Source organism: Corythoichthys intestinalis, chromosome 19 (genome assembly GCF_030265065.1).
Source record: "Corythoichthys intestinalis isolate RoL2023-P3 chromosome 19, ASM3026506v1, whole genome shotgun sequence".
Classification (NCBI taxonomy): Eukaryota; Metazoa; Chordata; class Actinopteri; order Syngnathiformes; family Syngnathidae; genus Corythoichthys; species Corythoichthys intestinalis.
This window is the reverse complement of record NC_080413.1, coordinates 20,636,173-20,644,744: the sequence shown is the minus strand read 5'-3', so window position 1 is coordinate 20,644,744 and position 8,572 is coordinate 20,636,173.

The following is an 8,572-nucleotide window of genomic DNA, read 5'->3' as shown; positions in this document are numbered from 1 at the left end:
AGAGCACACATACACAAACGCACGGGCACATAGTTTGTTGCGCCAAAATAAAAGTCCTGACAGACAATTACTTCTTGACTTAATATCTTATTCATATTTGTATTCTTTCTGAAGATTCTCGATAATGAAACAAAGTTTGTATGCTGTGAAAAAGAAAAAAAAAAAAGTAAAATGGTTGCGCGAGAGAGGAAAAAATATTAACAGCTCCCCCTGCAGGAATTTAACAACAAGTTACCTGCAAACATAATGACAGTAAGCGCTATAGAAAATAGAAATGAAAAACGAAATCACCACTTAAAATAATTAAATTCTAATCCCTTTCTTACAAAAAATATAATTTTGTTTTTATAACAATCTTATAGGGCTTGTTCCCCAGGGCCACTTGCATATCATGTAGGAGAAAGTAACGTTTGAATAGATGTCCTTTTTATTGACCACTGTCCCGAAAGGGTTAAAATATTTAAACTCACATCCTCATAGACAAGCAGTGAGGACCGTAATACCCATTACTGTAAATACAAACAACAACAAACCAAACAACAATTGTTTTTTTCTTTAATACTGTATATACAGTGCCCTTCATAATCATTGGCTTTATGATAATTATGTGTTTTTTAGCTTCTAATATTTTTTTTCTAAATAATATGGGACCTTAATGGAAAAAAAGAGAAAAATCCAACCTTCAATACAAGTGCATTTATTCAGTGGGCAAAAAATCCCACATAAAGAAATAATTATTTGACATCAAATAATGTGTGTCACAATTATTAGCACCCCTGGTGTTAATACTTTTTACAACCCCCTTTTGCCAACAAAACAGCACCTAATCTTCTATAATGTTTCACAGGATGGTAAAAGACAGAAAGAGGGATCTTCAGCCTTTCCTCTTTGCAGAATCTTTCTAAATCATCCAGAGACCTGGGTCCTCGCCTCTGTATTCTCCCCTTCAGCTCACCCCACAGGTTTTCATGGGGTTGAGGTCTGGGGACTGAGATGGCCATGGGAGGAGCTTGATTTTGTCTGGTGAACCATTTCTGTGTTGATTTGGCCATATGTTTAGGGTCATTGTCTTGCTGAAAGACCCAGTGACGACCCATCTTCAGCTTTCGGGCAGAGGGCAACAGATTTTGATTTAAAATATCCTAGTATTTCAAAGCATTCATGATGCCATGCACCCTAACAAGGTTCCCAGGGCCTTTGGAAGCGAAACAGCCCCACAGCATCACTGACCCACACCCATACTTCACACTGGGTATGAGGTGCTGTCTACATGCCAAGAAGCTGTTTGGGAGGCATGCACGGAGAAAGCCTTTCCTCACTCACAATCATAAACGTAAACGTCTGGAGTTCGCCAAGCGGTTTTGGGGCTTCAACTGGGACCGTGTGCTTTGGTCAGATGAGACCAAGATTGAGCTTTTTGGCAACAAACACTCTAAGTGGGTCTGGCATGCCACGAAAGATGCGCATGCTGAAAAGCACCTCATACCCAGTGTGAAGTATGGGGGTGGGTCAGTGATGCTGTGGGGCTGTTTCGCTTCCAAAGGCCCTGGGAACCTTGTTAGGGTGCATGGCATCATGAATGCTTTGAAATACCAGGACATTTTAAATCAAAATCTGTTGTCCGAAAGCTGAAGATGGGTCGTCACTGGGTCTTTCAGCAAGACAATGACCCTAAACATATGGCCAAATCTACACAGAAATGGTTCACCAGACACAAAATCAAGCTCCTCCCATGGCCATCTCAGTCCCCAGACCTCAACCCCATTGAAAACCTGTAGGGTGAGCTAAAGAGGAGAGTACAGAGGAGAGGACCCAGGTCTCTGGATGATTTAGAGAGACTCTGCAAAGAGGAATGGCTGAAGATCCCTCTTTCTGTCTTTTCCCATCTTGTGAAATATTATAGGAGAAGATTAGGTGCTGTTTTGTTGGCAAAAGGGGGTTGTACAAAGTATTAACACCAGGGGTGCTAATAATTGTGACACACATTATTTGATGTCAAATAATTATTTCTTTATGTGGGATTTTTTCCCCCACTGAATAAATGCACTTGTATTGAAGGTTGGATTTTTCTCTTTTTTTCCATTAAGGTCCCATATTGTTTAGGGGAAAAAAATTAGAAGCTAAAAAACACATAATTATTATAAATCCAATAATTATAGAGGGCACTGTATATAAACAATTCTCTTTAAGTTTGTTTTTGTGTCATACTAAGCGCTCTCACAGGCATGTGCATGGCCCACAGGCTGAAAGTTCCCCTACCCTGCTTTAAATGAATGTACTTGTATCTTTCTCATGTTTGTCCTTCATGAATTATTCATGTCCAACTGACACCTGACTATGTCCACCAAATTAAACATTTAAATCCTTTTCTCTTGCATCAAATGTTTTTTTGTTTTGTTTTTGTTTTTAATGTTCTTCGTACAAAATATTAGAAAGCAAGGGATCAGAGTTAATAAGACACTAAATTCCTCTTAAGCATGACTAGACATGACTTTCAAAGAGTCAAACTTGTCAATAGCAGGGAGAGAAAAAGGGAAGTTTGTTAACATTGCAGCTACGACTGGGAGTATATGTTGAGATGATAAAACAATTCTTTAGAATCCTTCAAATATTGCAAACTTGATCATTAAGGGTTTTCGATTCAGCATGATTTCGGCAAAAAATATTCAAGTACAGTCATTTTTTCCCCTGAGACCAATATAACACAAAAATAATTTGTATATATTGAATCTTTAAGGCAGTGGTGTCGTTAGGCCTATTTTATTTATTTTTTTATTATATTCTCAAGCCCCCCTAAATAATTTGGTGTTGTTTTATTTAAAAAATAAATAAAGAAAGAAAAATGCTGACACATTCACTATGAAGTTTCCATAATATTAGTTTACATCAATAATCATATAATCTATCATTATTAAATTAAATATGATTATAAATCTGTCAGTTTCCCCTCACTTCATAGAGTAAGGCAGAGAGCCCCTTCAGTGCGTAATTATCCAATCCATTCCACTTGTCCATATAGAGAACTCCCAAATCACTGAAAATCCACTCCGCCTTTTCCCTGTGACCTTGCTCAAAGTCAGTACTGGGCCGGCGTTAGAGTATAACAGCATTTTTTTTTTTTCAGTAGTGAGTAATCTGATTAAATACTTTTCCCATCTTTGCAACGCCGTTACAGTTACTGAGGATGTGAAGCTGCAGGTTTCTACAATTTGGTTGAATGAAAGGGGAGTTCTCTGATTTTGACAGCTTTCTGGATAGAGCAGAGCGTGAATAGATGGATGAAGGATTGACATAAGGAGGTTTTCCAAGAAAGTGAGTATTTATCACTGCTGGTAGTAACAGTTAGCTCCAGCCCCCGACTAACAGCAAAAAGTACTATGTAATTAATAAACCAACTGCTCCGTGTTTGACAAATAAAAGCCTGGCTTGCACACTACAGACAATCTCTGCGCACATCTTACCTATGTTGTTTTGCAGTCAAAAGTCACATCCTAGCTCTAAAATAACGCTGCTACTTAGCTGCTGCTGGCTAGTTAATCTGAAATGCATTGTGAAGGTCCTGCTTGTTTATAGAGTTAAGTGTGCACTCTTTTTACTACTATCTTTGGGGTGACTTCCTTCTAGAGTATCAGCTGTGTTTCTCTACGTATAGATGAGGACAGTAGCTGAGCTCATTCATATATGATGATCATCTGTGGATAGTCAAAATAATACACAAATAGTAATCACTCCACAACCTTTATTGACTTGTGGGAGTCAGAGCAGAGTGATAGACAAATTTGCCACCCTTAAAAACAGACGGCATTCTTTGATGCTTCCATCTACCAAATGACTTGCAAATGTAACCATTTTTTTCCTGTTGTTCTACTTCTACTGTATTGAAAAACGTACTGAAACAACAACAATAACATTGAATAAATCAAGTCTTTGTTAGCTGTTTGTGAAGTTTTGTGTTTGTACGCGACGTTAAATACATTCTGGTCATTTCCTGGGGGCTAAGCCCTCCCTTTTCTTAAAAGCTAGTGACACCTCTGCTTCAGGCATTGATTAATCAGCAAAGGACTTTTCTTCTTTTACACACATCCCAAAGATACATTCATCCAGTTAACGCCTTTTGTAATTCTCTTGCTTGTGTTCCACTGTTGAGTCAGCCATCCTTTTGAGATCAACAGTGCTTGAGCTCTCAGTAGAATTCAGTTCCTCTCCAAGGCCAAACAGTTTCTGTCAACCATCTTTCTATTAACATTCTTTCTCGTATCCATTTTTTTCATACTTCAAGAAGAGGATTTTCCTTTAATTGACTGGGGATGAGTCCACGGTGTAATCCAGCTTTAACGCAGTCACCTGGGAGTGGCCCCAGCTCAACCGTTACGTTTGCACAGCTAGCTTCTAGGCTAATGATAGAAACTATCCTGTTTTATGAATGGCAACACGATGCAGAGTTTATTGTACGTTTTGCCACTCCAATGAGAAGTATTCCTAGTTGTGCATGTCACCATATGCCGCTATAGAACCCAACTCGCATCCTTGGAAGAATGCACCGTGCTCCAATATAATTGTCTGCTACACAGCTGAAGAGGATCATGTATGTTGTATCCTAGAGACAAGGCTCCTCAACAACATGCTTGGCTTTAAATCCACTGTACACTTGTTCAACTAAAATAGTTCATTCCCGTGATGGCATCGTAGCATGGATTTGTACTTAGGGCGAAATGTGCTGTATTCTATCACTAACCTAAGATAACAGGGTAGTGAAGGCATACTAAAAATAAATATTTGTAAAAACACTTCATGAGGCTGAGTAGTGTTCAAAAATTTTAACTTGAAAGATTGGACACTATGCTTGAGGCAGATGCAGGAAGACATCAATTATATTTGTGCTAGGTGAGTAGGGCATGACCCCTTCTTGTGACTGGCCCAATCATATAACGCAATCGTGGGTATAGAATAGCTTCCCCTTTCTCTTTGTGTGTGCAATAGAGTTTGAACACGTTTTTATTTTTTTTCTCCATGCACAAGCGTTTAAAGAGGCACTAAAGTATTTTTCCAAATCCATTTCATGCATTACATAAGCCGAAATGGGAGTGTACCCTGGTTGAAGTGTGTGATGATGTAGTTTTTTGATTGCAGTCGTTTTTACAAGTCAAATCGTTCTGCAAATGGTAAGTTTTAAAATTGGTCACGGTTTAACATCATACTGTGCCTTATCATGCAAGATTTTATTTTTCCAAAATTGTAAAGCTGTGAAGTTTGGTGTTATTGAAGAACAATTTAGTCCCCTTCTCCATGATATGTCAAACTCACCATGTGCATTTCCAACACTCATGAGCTCTCCTCTGACACACCCACTCCACTGATAGCCAATCGGAGCAAAGAGTATTCAAATTAAATCGAACCAGCTGCATATTGGCGACAAAACCGCACATCTACCAAAGACCCACAAAAGAACCAACTAAAGTATCTTGAAAAATGACATTCTGGCCACTTTCAGTGAATGCAAATTTTTGCGCAAGCCTGGTAAAATGGGATTCAATGTTGAAAAAAATAAAATGATAATAATAATAACACTTAAGTGCAACTTATAGTAAATCAGTAAATTCTGGCACGGCATAAAACTGACTTCAAACAAGTGTACAGTTTTGTACAGGTCTGTACAATAAGTCATAATGGGGGGGGGGGGTCATAAAAAGTACAAATAAAAGAAGACTCGACAGAATGTCATCATAAAACAAACACTTTATGCATACTAACGCTAAAAGAGATGGTTGGAGCCAGGCAATACAAAACATAATCTAAAATATACAAGATTAGAAAAACTAAGTCAAAAAAGTTAGATTCTAAGAAAGTGATCCAGATAACACCAAGGACTGCAAGTACAATAGAGAACCTAAAAATCAGGACGTGACTGGTTATAGGAGTCAGCAAAGTGGTACAATGTTCAGATCATAGACTTCATTATATATTGACATGACACTTCCACCAGACCCTGTGCCACACCTACGGTAGGGGGCCTGCCCACACTCAGCTTCAGTTAAGGCTAAAGGCCGAGTTATGGTTCCGCGTCAGACCTGCGCCGTCAACGATGACCCGATTTACGACCCTGCGCCGTACCTCAGTTTGGGAAATTCCATAGATGCCAGAAATCTGCTATGGCTTCCCACTGGCTGTTTGTAGGACATGGCAAACAAATCGGGCTGGAGGGCTTTGCAGACCTCGGACAAAACGCTGGACGCAGTGCTCGACACCAGTTTTAAGCTAGCCGCTATAGCTAACTGGTTTCCACCCGCGGCTAGAACTCTCTATGCGCCATCAAAAGTTGGACAGACCGCCTCAAAACCGTCTTCTGCGTCGCCTACGCCTCAACATTTGTATGATCAACATTTATTCAATGTTGATGAGCTGAAGATCCACATTCAAGCGTTCCATCTTGCATTGTTTATTTTTTTCTCCGTTAAACTAGACAAGAAGAAGTCAACAAGCATGCCCCAAAACCGTACAAACATAACGCCACACCCCTCTAGTGGCTTGGCGATGAATTACAGAGCAACGCGTCACCTGGACGGAGAACCATCGATTGTCAAATGACGCCGTAGTCGCTGCGCCGTCACCGCAACGCGGGAGAATAACTCAGGCTTAAGTAATGCTTCGCAGTCGGTCGCAGTAATTCTTAAAACCAACGCAACGCCGGATTTAGGTTGAAAGAGTACGAAAGCTGTTCCGCATACAAACAGGAAGGATTGTCTCAGGAGTGATTTGTCTGAGGATTCAGGGTAATTATTATATTTTTGGTACCATGCATGCATTTTGAAGCATTGTGAAAAAAATCCAAGGGAGAAATTAACAGCTACGGCATTGGCGTCATAATTCGCAGTATTTACGTAAAATAAACGCTAACTGCCCATTCTTTTCTATTTTTACTCATTTGCTCCCAAAAACATATAAATAGGTTCTATTTTGAATTGTTTCAGTGTCCCAAAAATGTATTTATACGTCTTTTAGTTTTGTTTTTTTTTTACAAGAGACATCTCTAGGTTCTGATGCAACTTCGCTCCAAAGCACAATGCTCAAAATCCATTTTAAAGCAATAAAACTGGCCACTGGAGGGTAGTAGCGCATTTGGTAAGACCATGAAAGGACGTGACGGAAAGGAGGCGTAACCCGATTTAACGGAACGAACGGTCGGTTTACACGGCCGGGCGCTGGTGGAAGACGACCGAATGGATGATCAGAAGGGCGTCCAGGATGCCAGGCGGCGAACAACCGAGCAGAACAATCGGGAGGACGTCCGGGATGCCAGGCGGTGGACGGCCGAGCAGAACGATCGGGATCACCAGTGTAGCGGATGATGTTGTTGAGTCTGTGTTGCTCGTTGAGTAGAGTTCGCGTTGCCATGTTCGGCCGCTCGTGTCTCTTGTGACTCTCTAGTGTCTCGTGACTCAGCCGGAAACGCGTATAGCTAAATTAGTTCCCCCCAGAAACACAACATGCCCCACACAAGTTCCCTCGGTGAATTCTGTTATGAGGTAATGGTCACTGCAAAAGAAAGATAAAAAAAAAAAAAAATCTATCTTGATGAGACAGGCGGTGGTGAGGGAAAAGTTTACCCTGCAGCCGCGGCCACAACAGCGTAATCTCTCAGTTCAATGGTGTAGTTATGTGTAAATAAAATGTTACTTTGCTATCAAAAGCTCTATTTGTCTTGTTGTTTATGTTATTTTGTAGAAGGAACACATTATTCAGATGTTTGGGATGTCACAAAAGCAAAAAAAATAGCTGTGTTACAGTCAAAGTTATGTTTGAAAAGTATGCTTTTACAAAAAGCTCAATTTCTGTTTTTTCATCAGAAATTGGAAAATTGCTCAAACTAAGATATTTTCGAATGCTGATTTCTAAAGAATGGAAAAAGATGTGAACTAACTTTTTTTCCTGCTGAAAGAAGAGAGTCTAATCTTTCTTTTGGTAGGTTCCATGTTTATATAGCAATAGAACAGAATTTTCTGTGGGCCTTGCAAAATCGATCAAAATCCAGTAAAACTGCCGGGAGCGAAGGGGGTTGCTCCGGTGAAAATGGCTGGGAGTGAATGAGTTAACAAAGAATCGAGACTGTTTTACCTCCATATTTATAAAGAATTCAGGGATTTAAGCATTTATTCACACGCATTTTCAACGTAAAAAGCTCTTTGTCTGTGTTTCCACTCGGTCAGCTTTGACAGAGATAGGCCCCCTATTAATCGACCCTGTGCCCTGTCAATATATTATGAAGTCTATGTTTCAGATATAGCGTACTTCTGCTTCACCTAAATACTCAGCTGATTGTCATTGTCAAAAGGTATGCCAACAGAAACTCGAATTAACAGTCCCAGAGTTAGAACAAAGTATTTTTTTTTGAGTTAATTGAAAAAATATCCTTGTTCACTATATTTTTGGTAACATTTTTGTTTTGTTGAATGCGATTAGATTTTGGAATGGGTTCAATAATAATGAAAACACACTGGTAAATGGTACAGTATACCAGTATATTTATTTGCATTTTTTACTACATCAACAAATATATAAGTATTATTGTGACGGA